Source organism: Harpia harpyja, chromosome 21 (genome assembly GCF_026419915.1).
Source record: "Harpia harpyja isolate bHarHar1 chromosome 21, bHarHar1 primary haplotype, whole genome shotgun sequence".
In the NCBI taxonomy this organism is placed as follows: Eukaryota; Metazoa; Chordata; class Aves; order Accipitriformes; family Accipitridae; genus Harpia; species Harpia harpyja.
Window position 1 is genome coordinate 14205080 of NC_068960.1, and position 22037 is coordinate 14227116.

The 22037-nt window shown below is 45.5% G+C and overlaps 1 protein-coding gene across 3 annotated transcripts in view; it reads right to left on the bottom strand.

The window, feature by feature from the left end:
• Positions 1-20885, bottom strand: part of ABAT (4-aminobutyrate aminotransferase) — a 60998-nt gene extending 40113 nt beyond the window's left edge. The window contains exon 1 of one of the 3 annotated variants that reach the window (XM_052773430.1): positions 20765-20885. The gene's annotated coding sequence lies outside the window, so the exon portion shown is untranslated. Of the gene's footprint in view, positions 1-5410; positions 5682-12835; positions 12856-20764 lie in introns of those variants that run through there. The other 2 variants (XM_052773432.1, XM_052773431.1) reach the window with 2 other exon arrangements.
• Between the last annotated feature and the right edge of the window lie 1152 nt (positions 20886-22037).

The following is a 22037-nucleotide window of genomic DNA, read 5'->3' on the forward strand; positions in this document are numbered from 1 at the left end:
TTTTAGTCCTGTTTGCTCGGATCCATCCTGATATGAAAACAGCACAAGGCTCATTCGCTTCGTGCGTGGTGCAGGGTCTGGTGCAGGGTCTGCTGGCGGGCGCAGGGGCAGGAGCCCAAGGCCCTGAAGCTCTGCCAGGCAGCGGGCAGATGCGTCCCCTCTCTGTGGAGAGCCCACAGGCAGCACCAGCATTACGCCTGAAAGCAAACCCACCCTTTCCACACCCCAGCCTGCCCTGGCATCCTGGAGGTGAGCTGGTATAGACGGTTTGCAAGGAGGGTGTTTCTCAAAGAGGTGAGAAGGCTCTTCAGTTCACAGCTCAGCATGCTTTGACACCGCATTTTCTGCATATGTTTTTAACTGTGGAAGAAACTGCAAACTGGGAGACCAAGTCAGCTGTGGTTCCTGTGACTAAAACAAAAGAATAATGTTGGAAAGCCTGGCAGTACTCAAGTAGCCATGCTAGAAGTGGGAATACACTGCAAAGCTGATTTTCTTTTGGAATTAGAAGTTAATTTCCTTGGCTTTACAGGATAGTGAGTTCAACTACTGTTACAAAGACCCACAATATGGTAACGTGTTAGTGGTCCAGTTTTTTTGTGTTGTTTATGTTCCATGAGCTCTTGTTTCTCCTTTTCTAACCTCCACAATGCTCCCATACTTGCACATCAGGGCTCTTCAAACGGCTTTTCTGGAAGAGAATCAGACTGGAATATATCAGTGGCGAGCTGGAAAGAGTTTGGATAGCGGGGCCAGGACAAGGGCACTAAGAAGAGGGAGTCACAGATCCCATCACATAAGCAGTGCCAGCCATACAGTAAGTCAGACATGAGATAAGTCGTTCTGAAAGAGAGGAAAGATAAAACGGCTGCCAAAACCAGAGCTGGATGGGACTGCAGCTTCTGAGCTGAATAGGGACAAGCTTTCCAGCCTCATTCATGCTTCCCAAGCCCTACCACCTCTCACTCTGCAATAGCGTGACAAGTTAGAATGAAAAATCTTAACCAGTCCTACATTCTGCACCCCATAAACTCCTGAAATCCCTTGTTACGCTTTTTTTTTTTACTACTGTCATCAACTTCTGGCAGGTAGTGTTCTGCGCCCGGGCCTCACAAAACAGATTGTTGAAGGGCCCTGTCTTAAAAAAAAACAGTAAAAACCCAAGGCTATTTGTTAAAGGGGGGCAAGTGTCCTGGTTTGCAGTGTTCATGAACAAACATCTTTCATGATTTCGGTGACGCGGCTCAAGTATTTTACTTCTAAAAATAGCTCAAGGAGATCCCAGAGTCCGGAATATCGCTACAATTCACAAAGAAATCTAAGTACGGGTGAGGTGGAAGACAGTCGAGTCTGTCATCCATTAAACATAATCATGTCCTTCCTTAGTGTGCATTTGAGGTAGAACGGGTAAACCTAACTTCATCACAGTATCTACGTAAAAAGATTCAATGTATACATTGAACAGCACTTGCTGTTTGAAAATGCACTGCAATCATTAAGTACCACCCCACCCTCCTCCGGGGAGATGGGGAATGTCCACATCCAACAGATCAAAGCAGGAAAAAACTGAATGACTTAACTAGTTGTTATTGACAGAGCAGCAGGGTGACAATAGAAATCCTGACTTACTGCTTTAGGCACTTAAATGTAGTAAACAACAAAGTAAATAAAGAAGCCTGCCAGCATGTTGATGTATTTAACTGCAATTCACTTGGTCCCAGAAGCAGAGTTAAGAGTTCATATATAGTCTATGTAGTTATGAAAGCCTGATTACACACAATGAAATACAACAGGTCCTTTTACTTCAACAGGTTTTTTTCAAAGGTATAGTTCTGAAAAAAAAATTGAATTAGCTCACAACAGCATTTGCAAGAGAAGTCTGTTAGAGTAACGCCAAGAATTTCTAGTGGTAGCTAGACTAAGGCTGTCTCAAATCATCACGGGAATAGGAAAGTCCTGTTAATAGGTAGTTGCAAGAAAATTTACATCTGGTGTTCATATAAGTCTGGCATTAGGTTTTCCATCCAGCATCTATACAAGCCCAGCACAAACCAGAGCTGAAACCCTCGACTTCGGGAAGAACAGTACCTAGCACCATCCTCATGAGATGGCACAGAAAAGGGAAACAAGCTGCTCCTCATCCAACTTGGTCAATTAAAGGCCACAACCTCGTACTTCAAAAGCAAAGGTGGTTTACCAGCAACCCACAACGTATCAAGGCCACATACAAGGATCACTACAGTGACCAAGACACTCTGAGGAAGAGGTCTGCTGTGTCTACGGGACCACCCACGCATTAGAAAGAGACCCCTGCGCACTTTGAAGCTCAACACTTATCTGGCGCAATTTCACAGGCAGCAGCCAAAAAAGTCAGTGCAAAGAGTGACTCTCACCAATGAATGGCGAGTTTGTCCTTGGAGACCACAGCTCACCAAGGCATTTCACAGAATCATAGACTGGTCTGGGTTGGAAGGGACCTTAAATATCATCTAGTTCCAATCCCCCTGCCATGGGCAGGGACACCTTCCACTAGACCAAGTTGCTCAAAGCCCCATCCAACCTGGCCTTGAACACCTCCAGGGATGGAGCACCCACAACCTCTCTAGGCAACCTGTTCCAGTGCCTCACCACCCTCACAATAAAGAACTTCTTCCTTACACCTAATCTAAATCTACCCTCTTCCAGCTTAAAGCCATTACCCCTTGTCCTACCACTACATGCCCTTATAAAATGTCCCTCTGCAGCTTTCTTGTAGGCCTCCTTTAGGTACTGGCAGGCTGCTGTAAGGTCTCCCTGGAACCTTCTCTTCTCCAGGCTAAACAACCCCAACTCTCTCAGCCTGTCTTCATAGGAGAGGTGCTCCAGGCCTCTGATCATCTTTGTGGCCCTCCTCTGGACTTGCTCCAACAGGTCCGTGTTCTTCTTCTGCTGGGGGCCCCAGAGCTGAACACAGTACTGCAGGTGGGGTCTCACAAGAGCGGAGTGGAGGGGGACAATCACCTCCCTCGACCTACTGGCCGTGCTTCTTGTGATGCAGCCCAGGATACGGTTGGCTTTCTGGGCTGTGAGCACACACTGCTGGCTCACATTCAGTTTTTCATCCACTAATACCCTCCGAGTCCTCCTCTGCAGGGCTGCTCTCAATCCACTCATCGCCCAGCCTGTGTTTGTGCTTGGGATTGCCCCGACCCACGTGCAGGACCTCGCACTTGGCCTTCTTGAACTTCATGAGGTTCACGCGGGCCCACCTCTCAAGCCTGTCAAGGTCCCTCTGGATGGCATCCCTTCCCTCCAGTGTGTCAAGCGCACCACACAGCTTGGTGTTGTTGGCAACTTGCTGAAGGTGCACTCAGTCCCACTATCCATGTCACTGACAAAGACGTCAAACAGTGCCGGTCCCAATACCGACCCCTGAAGAACGCCAAGCAACACTGACAACCAAACAAATGACAGTGATCTGCAAATGGAAACACATATCTACCACCAAAATGGATTTTGCCAGAAAACACTTCACAAGCTGACAGTTGCTTTCGCTGTTTACGCCTCTAATAACCTTAACGGCTTTGTGTAGAACAGGATGTAATTGGAAACTCCATGATTGTACTTAAGTTGTCAAGGACACAGTTGTCATAGTTACAAGTGAGGCTCAAGTGTCTGTTATTCACGTTGCTTATTTGTTTATTGACACCAACAGGATCAAACATTCCCACTACTGTTCAGAAGAATAGAAATGGGGAGACTGGTTTTCGCCTTCAAGTCTTGACAAAACAGTAAATATTGCACACAACAGTATAAGTCTTCCCTAATAAACTGGCTTTTTTGCACAGCTACCTTATCTCACTCCAACATTCAGCTGGCATTCAAGTCAGTCTGTTCTGAAAACTGCAGCAAAAGACCAAAGCAAGATACAATGCACAAGACAAAGACCTCACATCTATAGCTTGGAAGTACTCTACAGTACCCATCATGACATGGCGATACCTACCTGCCTAATGAGACCAACAACCAGGTCAGAGCTGAACCAGCAGTGAAGCTAGAACAGAAAGCTTCAGTCCTCCCATCAGGTTTTAAAACTCATCTATAGTCAGAAGTGTCATTACACTAATGTGTCCAGGTTGTCCTCCTTAGATGTCCTCCAAGCAGGGTTTGGTGGTTGGATATGAATACATCTTTTTTTCTTTTCCTTTTTTTTTTCACTTAAAAAAAAAAAAAAAAGAAAATCTTTCTGCCCTTGTCTGTTTTCTCTCTCTCCAACAAATACTGGACCAAGAAAAGACTCCTGGTCCATAATCCAATGAATAAGAACAGGTGGGAATGTTGTGATTATGGCACATTGGGATTCAAGTGACCCACTAAACTTTTCAGCAGCTCATTTTTGATTCAAGAACTATTGGAACAGCTAAGCTGGGATAAGATCTGCCTACACCGTCCCTGTGAAAGAAATACATTGTCTCAGGGAAAAAAAAAATGGGATTGAAAAAGCATGTTAGAAATTGGGCAAGTTCCAGATCCACACCTAAAAATACCTCCATAAATGACATAACTGTACACAAATGTTGGTAAAAACCAAGCACAACTAAACTACTATTAGCTGAAAAATTTTAATTTTTTTTTGTCATTCCTTAATAGTTCCCACCAAAAAACCCTGCACTTTGATATTTCAGTGAACTTTAGTAGTGAGCTATGCATAAGAACCTCTCTTCAAGCCTGCATATTTTGATCCATTACTTTAAATGAAGATGGCAACAACATATCGAAACCGTGCCTGTTAATTCCATACATTCCCCACACCAAAACAGTTCAGCTCTCAAAGGGTTAAACACTTAAATTATGGCACAGCCGTCCTTTTCAGATTAGTTGCTCCACAAGCGTTCTGTAGTTCTGGAAAAATTAAAGTATTGCAAAATACCCTCAAGTGGAGCTTCGTCTAAGGAAATTCAGTTATATTCCTTGTAAGATTTTATTCCTCAGCATCCTACCACTGCCTCCTCAGAGGTCATGAAAATAGATGAATAGCATCAAATAAAATGTACTGTAAAAGCACAATTTATTCTTCTGCTTCCTGAAGTCATAAAATAGCTCATTTGGAGGCAGCCTGCACCAAACCAAGGGAAACATCTTACAACGGGAGCGAGTGCTCTGGTTTCTCAAGGTGACCCCCATTTCAGCTGAGGACACAGAAAAGCAGACGCATGCAGGATATTTCTTTTACAAGGCATCCAGCAAACAAACCAGGGAACAGCTAACCACAGGTATCCATGACAGGGACATTTTAACATCACACACGCCTGCACATACATAGAGACATACGTTCACCTCTGAACAGAAAACACGGGAGCACAGCCCTTGCAGGCTCAGCCAGAGTCCATGCTAACCCCTACCGCACACAGGCACAAGCAAAGGCACTTACATGACCTGATGAAAACTCCCCGCAGCCAGCTTGCCAGTTGAAAACGCTGCTCCCTCCTTCACTTTAGAGTCGGCTGCTGTCGGCTGCATTTGTGAGAAATGCCATTGCTGTCAGCTCCCTCCAGCAGCCGCTCACGACTGCCACAAGCGAGGACAGGCATCACCCAGAGGAAACCCCGAGCTGCGACCCTGCAGCTTAGCTGGGGGAATGCCCCAGTTAATGAAAGTTAATGAAACCAGCTCCTGCAAGCTATGCCCCGTGCTCGGCCAAACCCAGTGGAGAGTAATACCCAACAGATCATCTGGTTCTGCCTGTTGCTACTCCGGTACCTCTGGCATGGGGGTGCAGCCCATCAGCTCGGACCCCTGGGAGTCTGAGCTCACCTGAATGCCTTCTCGGAAGGTTTCTGAAAACAAATTCCTGAGATGCACAGCCAGACTGTATTAACGTTTGAAATGGCCCCTTAGTTTTCAAGAATTGTGGAAGCTGGAGAACAGGTTTTGTCCTTAAAACCCTTGATTTTACTCTGGTTTGCAAATATCCCAGGCATACAACCATCATAAAATAACCTCGGTTTGGTTCAGTTCCTTCAGGTCACGCACAGACGCAGGCAGTACAACAGCCAGCACGCATCCTACCACCACCTCCCGCGCACTGCTCGAGATGGGGAATGGGAGAGACGCGAATATGCAAAGAGAATAACAGCAGCATCCCTTCAGGCCCGTGGACGGAGGGAAAGCAAGCACGGGGTGCCATCGCGGAGGCAGGGATGCCATCGCCAGGTTGCCATGGTGCCGGGGGGCAAGAGGGAAGATGCGCCAGAGCACAGGAAAAGGCTGAGCCGCTTCAGATTTAAATCCCTGTGACAGCGATTCGGCCGAGCCACTGCACGGTTGCTGTGGCAACTGACAAGTGAAAAATCACAGAGGAAATCTGTAATTATCACAAGCGAGATGGTGACTTACCCACTTCGGTAATCGGGGCATTAAAATGACTCAAGCAGAGGAGGGGGTGCTCCGTGCCCCCCAACAGGCAGGGCTGCACTGCAGCAGGGAGCCAGGGCCGGATCCTAGCTGTGGGACCTGCGTTTCGTTCTATCTCCCATAGGCTCCAGCTGTGGGATGCGACATGTTGGCAGGACGCTTTCCTAAGTGCAGGGTTTGAAGCCTGCCTGCGGGGCTGCGGCCGAAGCACCTGCACCCACGTGCTGCAAGGAGGGAGACGAGGGAGCAGCCTGGTCCTCGGGCAACCAGCGTGAGCCCGAGACTTGTGCTGCCGTGGTTCAGCACAAGCACGGTGCAGCATGAAGAAAAGCCTAAGACAGCAGATGGAAGGACAGATATCGGAAGGAAGCAACAAAGATAGAACATGCAATGCTTACAGGCAGCGGCTAAGGTCCCTGGCAATTTAGCGACTCCAGTTTGTGCTGCTATTACAGCACCACGCTTTCTTCTTCCACCTTCTCTCAGTGCGACAACAGCAGCAGAATTTATTCGGTTGGGGTGGATGTTGTGATGATTACCATGCTAATACAGGAACAACGAGGGACAGAAAGTCGTTCGGGTAGACCAAACGCACTCTGCAGTCTCTCTCCATTGTAACATTGTCCTGACACAGATAATTTACACACCAACAGATGTGATGCCAGCATCCACACAACCAATTCATATCCATTGCAGCAGTACATGTTTTAAAGTCACCACGTTGTTCTCCAGAGCTCTTCAACACGAAATGGACAATTGATCACCATCCAGACAAACTGCTAATGAAAATGCCATTAACAGCAATACGGAGGGGAATCAGACACGGCTAACCCTGTTTCAGCTCCCTTCTCCTTCACCTTAAGACTGTGGCCTGGGATCCCCTGTGAGTACTAGCACCTGTCAAGAAAGGAGTCCAGACTGCAGTTGTTCATAAGACACATACCATACTACTCCGAAGTAACAAGCTGTTGATTTCATCCAAATTTAAGACTGAAGCTGATCCCTCACCTTCTTCATAATTTAATATCTGTTATTAATTACATACACAGACTGTAAATGACATTTTTAAACTGGCCTGTACTGGTTGCCAGACAGTAAAACAAACTGCTGACTCTAAATTGAACTTGTTAACTAGCTAATCTACCACAGAAAGTGCAATAATCCTATTCAGAAAGATGGTTAGCGCAGGGACACATCACAAAGTAGAGGCGGAAGGACTGAGAAAAGTTGTACGTATTTACACTCGCCACATAAAACATTGGATTCAAAGGCAATGCTTTGTATCAGCGATTTATTACTACAGTCATTCAGTGAATAATCAGGATTACGGCTCCTAAGGATGCACTCTGGGGAGATCGAGGTATGACAAAGAAATTCTTGTGCCTCTGCTGAGTGCTACCTTAACGTGATGCGAGACTAAACTCATTTAACAAAATTATCTTGGATGAAAAGTACTTCTTATTGTGAAGTGCTACAGTAGTGCTAACAAGTTATATGACAACATCAACTAGAGACTCCAGTCAGCATCATGCCCCATCATGCTAAGCTGTGTCGTGTCCAACTGCTTGGAAACTCATCCAGAGAGAGAGTAATTCAGTAGTAGACTTTTATTTGTAGTGGATTTTTTTGTTTTAACCCTTGCATCAAATGGTCTGTCATTGGAAAGGACATTGCCAACCACCCACAATAAGCATACAATTGGCACTGATACGCAGTTTTCCAAAGACGACTTGTTACACAATCTTTCACTGTTAGAAAATAATCTCCTGCTTTAGCAGAATCAAAAGCATGTCTTTCCACTGTTAGAAATATTTTTATGTATCAATACTACATACATTCTGAAATATATTATGATGATACAAGGCAAAATGGGGATCAGATTCTGGCCAGGCTGGTCCATAAGACCAAGCAAAAGCACAAGATTAGTATAAAGGATATTTTGTTTTTATGGAAAATATTGGAAGGTTTAACTGTGTTATCAGCTGCAGGATTTCACTGCAAATGATGGCAAATTCCTCCAGAAGCAAATCTATAGCCCTCCTTAATCCCTGCTTCACGCTCTAGAAAGCATCTGCTACAATTTGTTAGGAAAAACAAAGCATTTCAAACAACACACAGCTACTGTACTTGAGAAAAATTCAGTATCCAGAAATAGCAGCTCAAGGGTAGAGACAAGATGTCAAAATCCTAAACATCATATACACCTGCAAGAAACAGGAACAGAACACATTAGTATCACAAAGCAGAGGGCAAGGCACACTAGGATACTCAGCACCAAGTCCTAGTCCTCCTTCAAAAAACAGAGTTGCCACAAGACTAAAAAGGAGGGTCTCAGGAACCCAAACTTGCATGAAGAGGAAAAGCAACACCCCTCTTAAGGGCTTGCCATGTTCAGAGAAGGAATAAAGCACTAACTGGAATGTCAAATCAACTTCTAGTTACTGTGAACAGTAACAGTAATTACTAGGTTCACTTTAAAATATATAAAAAAAAAAATCTTTCAATGCAGTTGGAAGAAAACATAAAGTAAGACTGTATAAATGTTGACCCCGAGGTAATTATAAAAATCTGAGCAAACGATTTGCAGACAGAAGGATAAGAATCTTATTTGGACAAAGATGATTATCATGAAGGGCAAACCAGAAAATAAAAGGAAAGACTGGGATTACTTAGCTTTGCGGGAAACCTAACACACTGCAGCTTTTCCAACCTGTGGCTAGTCAGAAGACTGCTTCCTACCCTAGCACATTCAATAACATTACACTAAGTGTACAGAGATAGTTTTTCTTCTCCGAAAGAAGTAAAAAGCCTCATGAACAGAGTGGAATTCACGACAATCAATACCACTAACATCCAGGGATTTCTTTTGGTGGGCAGATGCTGAGTTTAAAGAAGTCAGAGGTTGTATGTGTGCAAGGGCACACCTGAACTGCACCTGCATTACTTACAAATCAGTAACTGGTACAACTTATACTGACACAGGGAGAGAGTGGGATCACCCCCCTCTGTTCTTCAGATGCCACCTACTTTAATTCCCATTAAACACGAGAACTTCAAATTCGGAAGGAGGAGAAGGAAAGGGATATAGGAATTAAGCACAATTACTATGAATTTCTACTATTCAAAAGTCCTATTATTGCCTGTTTATTCAGGCAATAGGTTACAAAGAACAGCAATTGTGCAGTTTTCAAAACAGTTTAGGGAACATAGATAGGTACACAGCATTAATCAATAGATTCTGTGGCTAAATTCCCTAGTATGTTTTGAAAATTATTTTGGGGCTCCAGATGGACAAAGAAATTATTGCCAATCTGATTCAGCAAGACACATATTTCTCAAGTGGTCCCTTTTACTTCACTGGGCCCATTCACAAAACTGTAGCTGTGAATGAGCCAAAGCACTCTTTTGAATTGAAAGCAAGGTGGAAAGACTGGTAACTGGAAGTCTCACTGAAGGTTATCAAAATCTGCAAGTTACCCACTGAGGAAAAAAACACATGGCTACTGCATAAACTGTGCTTATTTACTCCTTATATATTGCCTGTTTGACAAAAATAACGAAGCTGCTGCATTACAACATTTCACACAAGTTCTAATACCTGGACACAAATTTGAGGAGGCAAATTAGACCTTACTAAGCGTGCTAATGGCTAAACTCACTAGGAAAGTCTCGTCGAGGTACATCTATACTGCACCCTCTACTATTACGATAACAATGACACCCACATAAGAGACTGAGCACAGTTTTTTCAGTCTGGTACATACAAACTACGAATCACATGAATGTGAAGATCCTGTATGTCACATTTAGGTAGTTAAAAAGCGTTGGGCAGTTTTGGGAAGGCTGTTAGTACTGGGCAAATCTTTATAAAATTTTCTATTACGAGTTGAACAAGTCCAGCTTAGTTGCTGAAGTCTGAGAAGAGAGACCTGGAATCAAGAAAGTGTTGAAGGAATCCTTGTGTAACTGTGAAGGTCAGAGGGGCTGCACAAATTGGGAGTTGGGACACAAACCCAGGATATTATGTCAACTGCTTCTGGAATCACAGAAGATACCCACAATTTCCATTTCATAAAGGAGAAGGCCCATTGGACTGGAATTACGGACAAGCTAACAAGCTAAAAGCAGGAATGGAAAACAACTGATTTTTAAGGATTTGGGAGGGAACCTTTTCTGGAATATCTACTTGCACCCACACTCCAAGCATGTTTTGAAACCTTGTGAGAACTACCTGAAGCCAGCATCCATGCCACCACCAGCTGGTGTCAGTGCTGCACACCTTACCTCCTGGCACCAACCATTTCAGAGCAGCTCTGCACTGACTCTATTCATTTCCAGCAACCAAAAGGGCCACTGGATGTCCTGCAGCACCGCAAATATCCCATGAGGAACATCCATGGGTGCTGCAAGGAAATATCTTGCAAATGTAGGCTGTAATGATGAATATTAAGTAATTAATCAGCTGGCAATACCACTAGCCTTCATGTGGTAGGACAGGTATGAGATTTTGCTTTCTGTCAAATACCAAAAAAGTGCTGTAATAATGGCAGAGAAAGGCATCTTAATGTAAGCTGTCCAGTGGCACGGGGCAGCAGCTATCCTCTCTTTTTACGCTCTCAGACAAGCCTGCCTCTGTAACTACCATATTGCCACAAAGGCACTAATAAACACTAGGTATGACTGTCGTATCAAAAAGAGATCAAGCTAAGTCTACTGCTAGTATAATTTTAAGCAGCTCCCCCAAGTTACTCCAGGATGAATACGGTCAGTATGGAACAAGGAGCTAGTAGTTAGGCTAAACAGGTGTTTATTTATTTAAGAAAAAGCTGTTAAGGGAAATATTTATCTTTCTAAGGATAGCTCATGAAAGTAAGCAGCGCTAGCACAATGGGACAACGGGACAGCAGAGCACTTCCCTTCAGAGCACGGCCCTCCATCCTCCTTCAGAGGTACTTAACCTCTCCCTCTCAAGAGGCCCCAAGAGGGCACTGTCATAGCAGCTCAGGAAAAAAAAAAAAGAAAAGCACATTTTTCTTCTCCTTCATAAAATCAGGGTTTCACCAAATGGATGCAACTGGAGGATTTATCAGTAATGAGATAATTCTTCATAGAAGTTACTAAATCACATGCTTTGTTAGCCTTTAGAAGTACTGTGTCAGTATTATCTCAAGCTGCACCTTTTCCCTTTCTGCTGTTAACTAGTGACAGTAGCTGAAAAAGATAATCAGAGGTAGAAGTTTCGCAACAGATGAGAGGAATGCGGCTGCAAGCCTGCAAAGCTTGCTTACCAGCCAGAGCAGAGGATCAGTTATGCAAGGTTGCATATGGATTTTGACCAGATGACCCTTCTCCTCCCTCTTCCATTCAGAACAATAAAACTGGACACGTGAGCTGTTTCCCATTGTTTATCAGATCACTCTGGAACAAGATTTTCCCCTGCATATTTTCTGAACCCCCCCCCCCCCCAAAAAAAAACCACTTTAAGCAAGTGCTGTATCCAGAAATGATGTATGGTGTCACCCAACCAACCTTGGGTTTGCAAGGATAGTAGCATCTTCTTAGCCTCTTTTCTGAAGAGCTCCACTTTCATCTAGCTCTCCTGTCACCTGCATAGCTCAGTCTCCCATCCACACCAGAGAGATTCCCAGTTTGGAGAAAAGACATCATCAAACTCTTCACAGCATCCAGTGTAGTCACAAGATCAGCTCAGGGAAAATGAGGTTACACCAGTGAAAGGAAACAACTGAGCAGTGTGAGGAAGAAGAGGTCCAACCAGAGTAGCCACCATGCTTGACTCACTGTTGAAACATCACCTACCCGTGAACCCGTGTTCATCATCAGTCCTACCATTTTGACCGAACGAAGTCCCACTACACCAAAATCTACAGACAAGCAAAAGAACAAACTCTGAACTCATTCATGATCATGTAATAGTCCAATTTTTATGAATAAATTAACACAAGGAATCTTACAGGTTGCATCAGAAGAGGTATTTTCCAATCACCTTCTTGGTGAAGGAAAAATAAAGATTACTGATGAGAATTTAAGCAAGTAAGTCACTGATCTCCTGCTACTGCTAAAAGGCATTTCTTAAAGAACTGGCATTTTGGACTTCACAATCAGAAGAAAAAAAGCACAACAAGATTTGTTAGCTATAGTTACTGCAACACACAGATGGTTGCTGGGATCACAGAAGTTCTTCCCAGTCAAAGGCTCCAAAACATCATGAATCTAGCCCCTAGCACTGCTTGTCATTATCTCCATTTGCCTCTACTCCCTCTCTTAATAACACAAGACAGCCCTTTTTATGTTCTTCTTCAGCTGCTTTTTACAACAGCCAAGGCAGAAGCATCACGTTACAGCAGTTAGGCCAGCCCCTTACAACACCCGCTGCCCAAACGATGGAACAAACTAAAGATTTTCACCCCCGTAACTCCATTACCTGGTAAAACTGCACTGCAAACAAGGAGCGTGGAGTTCATCTGAGCCAGCTCATCCTCTGCTTTCCTACCTCCACCAGCACACTCTGATTGTGTAATCCTATTTCCCTCTCCAGGAAGCTGCATTGCAGCAATAGCTGTGGAGCAAAAAACAAGGTTTGCTTTATCCTGGAGCTGGGACGAGAGAACATTGAGGTGGATGGCAGTATGGTCCATAGAGGTAAAACACATCCCTCAAGCCTGCTGTCTGGGGACCGTCGCTGTCAGTACACTCAGCAGCGTGCTTCGCCTGAAATGATGAAATCAGTAAGGATTCCGAAGTCACGGCCTCTAGCCTGTCCATAGCACTGTGTGGTAGGATTACGCTCTGGCCTGCTGCCAGGAAGCATCTTATGCCTGAAATCTGTCCTGTCATGCCAGAGCAGTTTGTTTTGGTTTCTAAACAGCTTTTTAACCTGCCATATTCTCTAATTCCCACTGAGGCAATAATTTATATAATCAGAGTTATACAATGAGCTGTTAAAAATGCTTCAATACAATCCTACTTCCAGTGTCCTAATTTTTTTTTGGTGTACATCGCAACACTAATATCAAGCAAGCACCTGGCAAAAAACGTGTCATTCACACCAGATGCGGAAAGAGAGGTGACAGAGAAGAACAAGATGGCTGGTTCCCATTATTTGGCATCTAACATGAAGAAAGCCTGAGACAAATCTGGAGGAAACATAATACAAACAAAAAAATATGACTGCTAATAAGTTACACCAAGCTTATTAAAAATGCTTAAATTTTATGTTATTTATGATACTTATTCACATTTTTGTATTATTGCCAGACCAATTTAAAACATACGAGTTGATTTCAGTTGTGTTTACTGTCAAGGGATGCTGCCAAGACCTCTGCATGCTCTACCCTTTGCTAAAAGAGGAAGCCAAAATTGGCATGCTGTTGTGATGTTCAAAGTCTTTAATCAAGACTGAGCCTGATGCGATACAAATACAGATGAGGGATATTATTCTTTCCTTTCCCTGCAAACTACTTTTTTTTTTTTTCTGTTTTCCTCAGTGGCTTCTGCAAGCCTATATACTTGCATTACTTCATTCAGAAAGGGAAAGTGCTGAAAGGACAAGAGGTGCCATCTTTTGTGAAAAAAACCTGTAAGGTTGTTCATTTGCTGAGTAGGAAGGAGGAAGAGAAAGGGGTGATTTAATACCAAGATTACAGGCGAGAAAACCAGCATGAAATCATCCAGCACTAGGGTACGGATTTCTATGAAGAGGTTGCTGCCTTGTGCTTTGCCTGGTACAAGGCTTACAGATGGAAGCTGGATACTTTAAAATTGAGCCAAACATCAAAAATAGGACATCATGAAAACATCATCACTAATTTATGTCTTCTCCCAACTCCCACTGTTTTCTTCTGTGAGAAACCAGTGATGAAACCAAGGTTACAAGTGGAAGAAAAAAAAATAAAGCCCTCAACCCCCCCCCTACCCCCCCAAACTCCCAACAAACAACTAGAAAGAAAACCTTGTGCTGGGAAACCACACTCTTTGGTAACTCTTACACACCCATAAATATATCACAGTGCTTTCTAGCCATCCAACTGACCCACAAGTAACCTGTGTACTCCAGGCTGAGATGCCCGCTAACATCGCTGGCAGGACAGCACCTCTCCTCACTTTTTCTTTCAGTTTACCCTATCCACGCTTCCAGCTTCCCTTTCCACACGAGCAAGTCTTTTATCCAACAGGCTAGCCTATGTTCTGCTATACCTCCTACAGAGTTATAATGGTCTTCCAGTGAAAAGCATTTGTTTTTAGAGCTGACAGGTAGGACAAAGAGTCCTTAAAACAGATCTGAGACACAGTAAACACAAGGGCTGGAAAGCTACGCAGGAAGACCAGTAGAAATAGAGAGACTGTTACTCTGATGCTGCGGGCAGGCTAACAGGCTTCAGGAAAGAAAATGTGGTGCTCGTGACATGCAGATGGCAGAAGAGATGAAAGGGAACGCGAGAAAGACGCGCTGATCCTGACGCCAGGATCCATGCTCACAAACACGGCTGATACAGCTGTGAAGGCGTCACTGTCAGTTGGGAACAGAGAGCAGACTTTGACACGGGAACCTGAATCCAAATCTCTCTGCTGACTCAGTGAAAAGTATAGTAAGGGAGTCAGCACAAAATATGAATGCACTATAAACCAAAGGAAGCATGTGCCAATTTCTTCCACAATGGCAGTCTCCTCCTGTGGCTAAGGAACAGCTTTCTGCTTGGGAAGACCACATCTCAGTGATGCACTCCCAGTACCATCACCCTTGTGCAGAGGCTCCCAGCAGCCACCCGTGTCTGCCAAGCTGGGCTGGGAAAGGGTACGTTGTCGTATCCCAAACAGGCCAAGGCTAAACTGGATTCTACTTGTGTATTTTAGCAGGTGGCAGGTAAGAATTGCTCAAAGAGTGATTACTCAGTCTCTCTGCTGTTATCCAGCCAATTTTCTGCCCCAGATCTAGCTAGGAATGTATTAAAAAAAAAAAAAAAAAAAAGTACTTGAACTATGCCAGGTTTCAAACTCCAGGCATTTCAAGGACATTGCTAAAAAATTCCTACGTAAAATAGAATTATATATGGGTACAACAGTTGCAAAGCAACGTATTTTCACTTGTAAAATTAAAACTGAACTTTGCTTGGGGATGGCAAGGAAACTTCCATCTGGAATAAGCAGTATTTTTAAGTGTTTGAGATAAGGAAAGCTGGAGACAGGTTTAGAAGTTGTTTTACTCTCAGAATTACAGCTGTACAGCTAAACCAGTAGTTTGGCACTTCATCCTGTCACCTAGAATGTACTTGAGACATACTGACTTTTTACATGAAATCTTTAGCAAGCTGCATTACTCTAAACTGCCACCAGAAACACCATCAGAATTAGATTTTAATTTTTAATCTACTGAGTTTTGCAAGAGTCACAAGAAGATAAACACTTCTTAGAGAGCTCCGCTCCCTGCCAATGCTGAGTTGTATTTCAGTGAAATCATAAAATCAAAATGGGAAACTCACCAAGTCTGAAGGTTTATTGCCTTTAAAGTGCTTTATACCTTGGCACAGAAAGAGTTATATAGTACACTGCCTTTCAGCCAGAGGCCAAAATAAGAGTTTGATACAGTATAACATAAGCACTCATCTACACAAATGCTTTTTTCCTGCATTAAAACTGAGAGAGATTCACTAAAATAATTGCAGTAGGTGGTATAAAGGGGACTCACTTAAGTTTGAATAACTAAGTTCATATTCCTGGCTCTTCAAGCTGGCAGCATTCACTTAGTGAAGGCAGTACTTTTAGTTGAGCGGTTTTAGCACTTTCTCACATCAACCAGCACAGTGCAGCTTTATCATTTTTTAAAAAGTAAGTTCATCACTAGGGCAGACCTGCGTCCTTGACACTGCAGGTGTCAAGTTTTCAGAAGTACAGCTTCAGAAGCGACTGCAATATACCTTCACAAAGGCAGCTAGTGAGATCAGCTGCTAGCTGGTACAGTAAAATAATTAAATGACTATCCAGCCCAAGCTAGAACATGTATTCGTTTCCTCAACAGAATTTACAACTGTAGAAGCTGCCATGCACAAAAAGCAAAAATTCTCCAAATCCACAAACAAGGACAGAAGAACATAAGCTTCACGCTGCAAAAAGTGGGATTTCTTTTCAAAAGAAACTCATACTCTCTGAAAACGTTCCCTCTTGTGCAGATAGACGTATCACCACTGGACAGCAAGAGAGACAACCTTCTTCTTCCATATAACCAAGAACTGCAACACGTAACCAAGGTTCCTGCCCGATTCTTCTCAATTTCTAGTATCTGGCTAATTAAGAGATGGGAAATGAACAGTAAAATATTTTGCAAAAGTAAAGACAAACAATCTAATACAAGGATGCAGTACAGCACCCTACTCCCACAGATCAGAAAAGAGTCTGAAAGCCACAGAAATGGTTTAGGACAATATTCTCCATTTTATACACTTTGCATGCTTTGGAAAACTCCCAGAATACTGTTATTTTTGCACAAACACCATATGGCTAAGAAAATATCACTTTCTCTGTTTTCCTGGCCCACAGCCGTCATTTCAGGAAAGAGGACTGTGATCTGATAAAACAGATCACAAAATTCAGAAACAAAGAGGTGACAGAGATGTATGGCTTTCAAGCCACAGAGCAGTGGCTGGTAGAATTATCTACTTTAAGCTGGCAGCAGCTCCGACCCCTAAGGCAACCTCTTCTGTTCATAAAGAAAAGGAATTTGAAAGCAGATCAGTCTGGAACATGAATAAGGTGTTTTCAGCCTCCTGAAAGATAAATATGTTACATAAGTTTTAAAGCATATCCATCTTTCCATAGGTGATAGGCCCACATTGATAACTATCTGTGTAGTGTATTCATGGTCTTTAAGCTGCAGTGCTCCTTGTGTCATTTTTGCATTACTTACCTATACTTTCACAGCTTCCTACACATCATTACTAGCTGCTCACATACTGATGGAATCCAGCTCTTTTCTATTGCCTACTCTTTCAAATGGGATAAGATACCTCACTACTTGATTCAGACTTACCATTATGCCTGAAAAACTTAAGAGCTTTTAAAGAACTCTAAGAGAAGAGTAGGGACTACTGGAAAAGCCTGCTTGAACAAAAATGGTGCACGCAGATTGACAATTTGCAACATACAAGAGGGAATCAAATGGTCTTTGAAAACAATAAAGATGAGAAATGTTTTACATGAAATCTGAGAATTACCCCATCAAGACGTATTCCTTTCTTCTCCCTGCTCCCTCTCACAAAGGCAAAGCCAAGAGCAAAGGAGATTCATCCAAGTTCACCAAGTTCAGAGAGTCACCATTTCATTAAAAGTTTCTGGTATACAGACAATACAGCAAGATTTTAAGATACAGGGTTTTATCTTAACAACAGGGATAGAACAATGAACGTATGAACGTTCACATGGTGTACACATGTACTGCCACTAAAGAGCCCTTTTTTCTGAGACATTTCCACAAGCTGTTTCCATTTGGATAAGAAAGAAAGGGAATCTTAATTTGTACTTGAAACAGCTATAAATTTTCAAAAGTGTTTCTGGAATGGACTCTTAATCCTAGAAGTCATAAAACAGAGCTGGGAAGCCAAGAACCAGATCCAATTTGTCTTAGACCAGCTGTGACATCTTCCTAATTCTGTGAATCCTGACGTTATAATCACTGAAAGTATGAAGTTAAGCAGTAGTGGAAGTATGTGTCATGAGGTAACTTGAGCTGCTTTAATTCAGACCCAGTGATCAGAGCACAAACCAGGAGGAACACTCTGCAGTCAGAGTAACACCTCTGAGGGCACGAGTCGTCAGCACACCCAGCAGGGCTGAGATCTGTGCAGTTGTACCTAAACGCACAGGCAACTATTGCTAGACTGCTGACGAATACAGCTGTGGGGTATACAAGGCATTGTACAAACTGTTCTGAACCTTCACTGTTAAGCACCATACAAACCAGAGAGGGCAAGGGGAACCACCTGGAGACCTTTAAACGGCTGGCAGGTGCAGCAAGAACTGGCTTGGATGTATACACGTGTGGCCTGTGAGCATCTTATTTCCTCTCTGCTTCTGAAAGAATCCAGATCAGGACATTTTCCTTCTCCAATGACAGCGCAGGTGCCAGCAGGACACCTACTGATTTGCTTGGTGTTTATTTGTATGCTGTGCTTGCTTACTGCCTCCTGGGTATAAATACCTAATTTTATCCACTTATTTCAGTTTACTTTGTATCTGAATGTACAAGACACCTCACTGTACAGTATGCCTTTAAGCCTGTTATTCCTCAGAAGACTAAAGGGCTGGGCTTTGGAGAAAGCAGTTCTATTGCATTTTTTTCCCCATGCATTTTACATGTGGTCAGCTTGTCTAATAACACCGTACACTTACAGGCTCAGGTTTCCATTATCTGGGGATGTCTGCATCACAGTCTTTTGCACTCTGGATTGTCCAAGAGGCACAACAGTATAATGGCAGAGCACTGGCTGACTGCAGACAACAGAAGACCTGAACACTGACCCCAAGTCCAAAAGGCTACCCAGCAGGTTACTTGCAATAACAGCTTTCTTTCCCTGTATCTATCTCAGTTTTCCCATCCGTACAGTCAGTCCAGTGATGTTTAACTCATTTGTGAAGAGCTTTAAACACTGAGGATGAGAAACATTACGACACCCAGATACTACCCTTCTTTGCATATGCTGTGCTTTAGTAGTACTGTGAGCTACAATCCAGCATTTGAATCACTGACCTCCAAGTCTGCATATGTAACTCCAGTCAGAGAAGACAAACTGACCCCAGACTCAACTTGCCCAACACTCACAGTACTTAAGTACACAGAAAGACCAATTACAGTAAAAAAAAAAACCCCAACGCAACAGAGCTGCAAAACGTGTCCTCAATTCAATTTATAATACAATAATCAGACTATAATAGGATTCAATAGGCAATTTCCTTACTGTAGAGCTTCCAGAAAGTGACCCTACTAGTACCCTCCCTTTATACCAGTTGGCTTTCATCCCATACTAAATTCCTTGCCTCAAATTATAGGAGCAAACGCTCTTTTAAGGACCCCACACCCATGAGCCATGCCTTTGAACTGTAGGGCAAAATCCAATTTTTGTAAGCCTGAACATTCATTACTGATTATAAAATTACTTGGAAATCTCCCACAATAGTTCAGTTTCTTTGCATATCATTCCCTTCACTACATTTTATAAACAGAGATGGAGAATCACAGAGAGAGAAGCCTAGCTAGGCAAAGCTCTGGCTAAACAGCCACACACTACTTTAAAGCACAAATGAAGGTAAGGGAAGTGAAGCCAGGGAGGTCTCAAGGCAAAGCCTGAGGTAGAGGCTTAGGTTTTGCATCACAAGCATTAGCTGGAGAACAGAAAACTTTAAAGAACTGGCGAATCTCAGCTGGAAGCGCATCAGTAGGCCTCCATAAACACCATTACTGAAGATTTCCGCTCAGCTGGCTGCGATATATTAAGAAGGGGAGAGCTACATGCAAAGCCAATCGTGTTTTCCCCACGGTGCGCATATATTTTATGTTTTCTCGTGGGTTTTGTACCCTCGCATTCCCTGCTTTTCCCCTTTCCGCAGGTGTGTGTCAGGGTCCGCCTGCTCGTCGGACACTCGCCCTACAGACCGTGCAGCTGCGAGGGGCACAGAGCGTGACACTCGCCGCCTCCTTATGCAGCGAAACTCACGGAGAACCGCAAATCCTCCTGTTCAGGACGGTCCCCCGAATCCCCCGGGAACGACTGCCGGCTGCGCCCTGCCTGGCACTTGTGGGGCCCGGAACCACGCTCAAGTCTGACAAAAAAAGGACTCCCCGAGGATGTCAGCACCCCGAAGGCAGACGGGAGCGGGAGCAGGGGCAGCCCCCTGCGGCGCACGGCACCGCGGCCGCTCAGCCCGCACCTACGCGCTCGCCCAGCGGGAGCCGACGGGAGAGTGGCCACGGCCGGATCCCCCAGGGAGCCCCAGCGTCATCCCCTGCGGGGGACGGCGATGGAAGGACGCCTGGCAGCCTCTCGCCGCGGGAAGGGCCCCGGAGAGAGGGCGGGCGAGGGCAGCCCGCTCTCCTTCCCCACCGCACGCCGAGCGGCAGGGCGACGTGGGGCTCCCCCGGCGAGGAGGGGCACCGCCGCCTGAGGGGATGGAAGCGGTGAGGGAGGGGTGCCGCCGGGCCGGGCCGGGCTCCCAGCCCGGCGGGGCCCACGGGGAGTCCCGCTCGCAGGGCAGGAGCGGGTCCCCGCAAGGGAGGCGCCGGGGAGGCTCAGGCAGGCTCCCCCCGCCCCCCCGCCCCGAGCGGCCAGCGTCCCGGCCGCCGGCCCCGCGCGGTTCCGCCGCTCACCGGGAGGTGCGGGGCTGCGTCTCCCCCGGCCGCCGCGCTCCGTGGTGCCGGGCCGGGCAGGCGCCGCCGCAGGCCCCCGCGCTCGCTGCCCGCGCGGCCCCGCCGCCGCTCTCCGCCCGGCTCCGCGCGCCGCAGCCAATCGGCGCCGCCGCCGCCCGCAGCCCCGCGCGGCCAATGGGGGCGCGCGGCTCGGGCTCGGGCTCGGGCTCGGCCCCGGCGGCGCGGGGATCGGGGGGCGGGGCGGGGCGGGGCGGGGCCCAGCGCGGTGCCGCGGCCTTGCGCTGTGGGGAGCGTCCCCGGTGCCTCCCTCCCTCCCACCCCCGCGGAGCGACCCAGCACCCGGGCGGAGGAGGAACTGGGTACGCGAAGGGCCCGAGGGCTGGCCTCGCCGACTGGAGGCACGGGGGAGACCGCCTGCTCCCGAGGACGGCTAATTACTGAAGCCTCGCCGACGGACTGAACGCACGGCTGCGGCCGGACCCGACTTGTACCGGCGGTCCCAGCGCGCTCCCTTAGAGCAGAGATCGCCCACGCGGGCTACCTGTCACATCTGGCAGGGAAAACAAGGAAGAGGAACCAGAGTCCTGGTGCTGGCACTAGCAGCTCATTTCCTCTTGAAACGGGAGCTGCCAGCCTGCTTCACTCGGCTCTGTAGGCCGTGATGCGTCCGAGAGAAGGGCAGGGCACCCTGTTTGCTAGTCGCGGTGGGAATCTGGGTCTGCACTGTTACAGCTTCACAAAGATCTACTGTCCTTTCATTAATTCCTAGTATTTACCTGCAGCCACTTGGGACATACTTAATTCAGCAAACACAGCAACAGGGGAAGTCATTTGGGCTTTTAACTCTGATTAGAAATTCAAGTTAAACCTAGTATCAATGCCAAACTCCAAATTTAAAATCTAAGTCTTCACTAATATTTAAGCCTGACCCAGAACAAACGTTTTCTTGTAGACAGGAGTGGATCAAAGCAGCTAGATGCGATGAAGCAGCTAGATGCGATGTGCATGGCAGTGACATGCCGATGGCACGTGAATCCTCCTACCCAACACCATGCATGTCCCTACCACTGAAACAGTCCAGAATGCAGACGAGATTTAAGTCAGTAGCAGACCTGATGCATCAGGAAGTTTATAGCCAGGATTCAATCCTCTCTGAAGACCTCAGCAATCAATCAGCTCTCTCTGTAGTGTGGGAGTGGGACTCCGCACCAACATTAAGCTTTCGCAATAGTTTCTCTATAAGCAGTAACGACCTCTTCTTCTGTCACTCCTT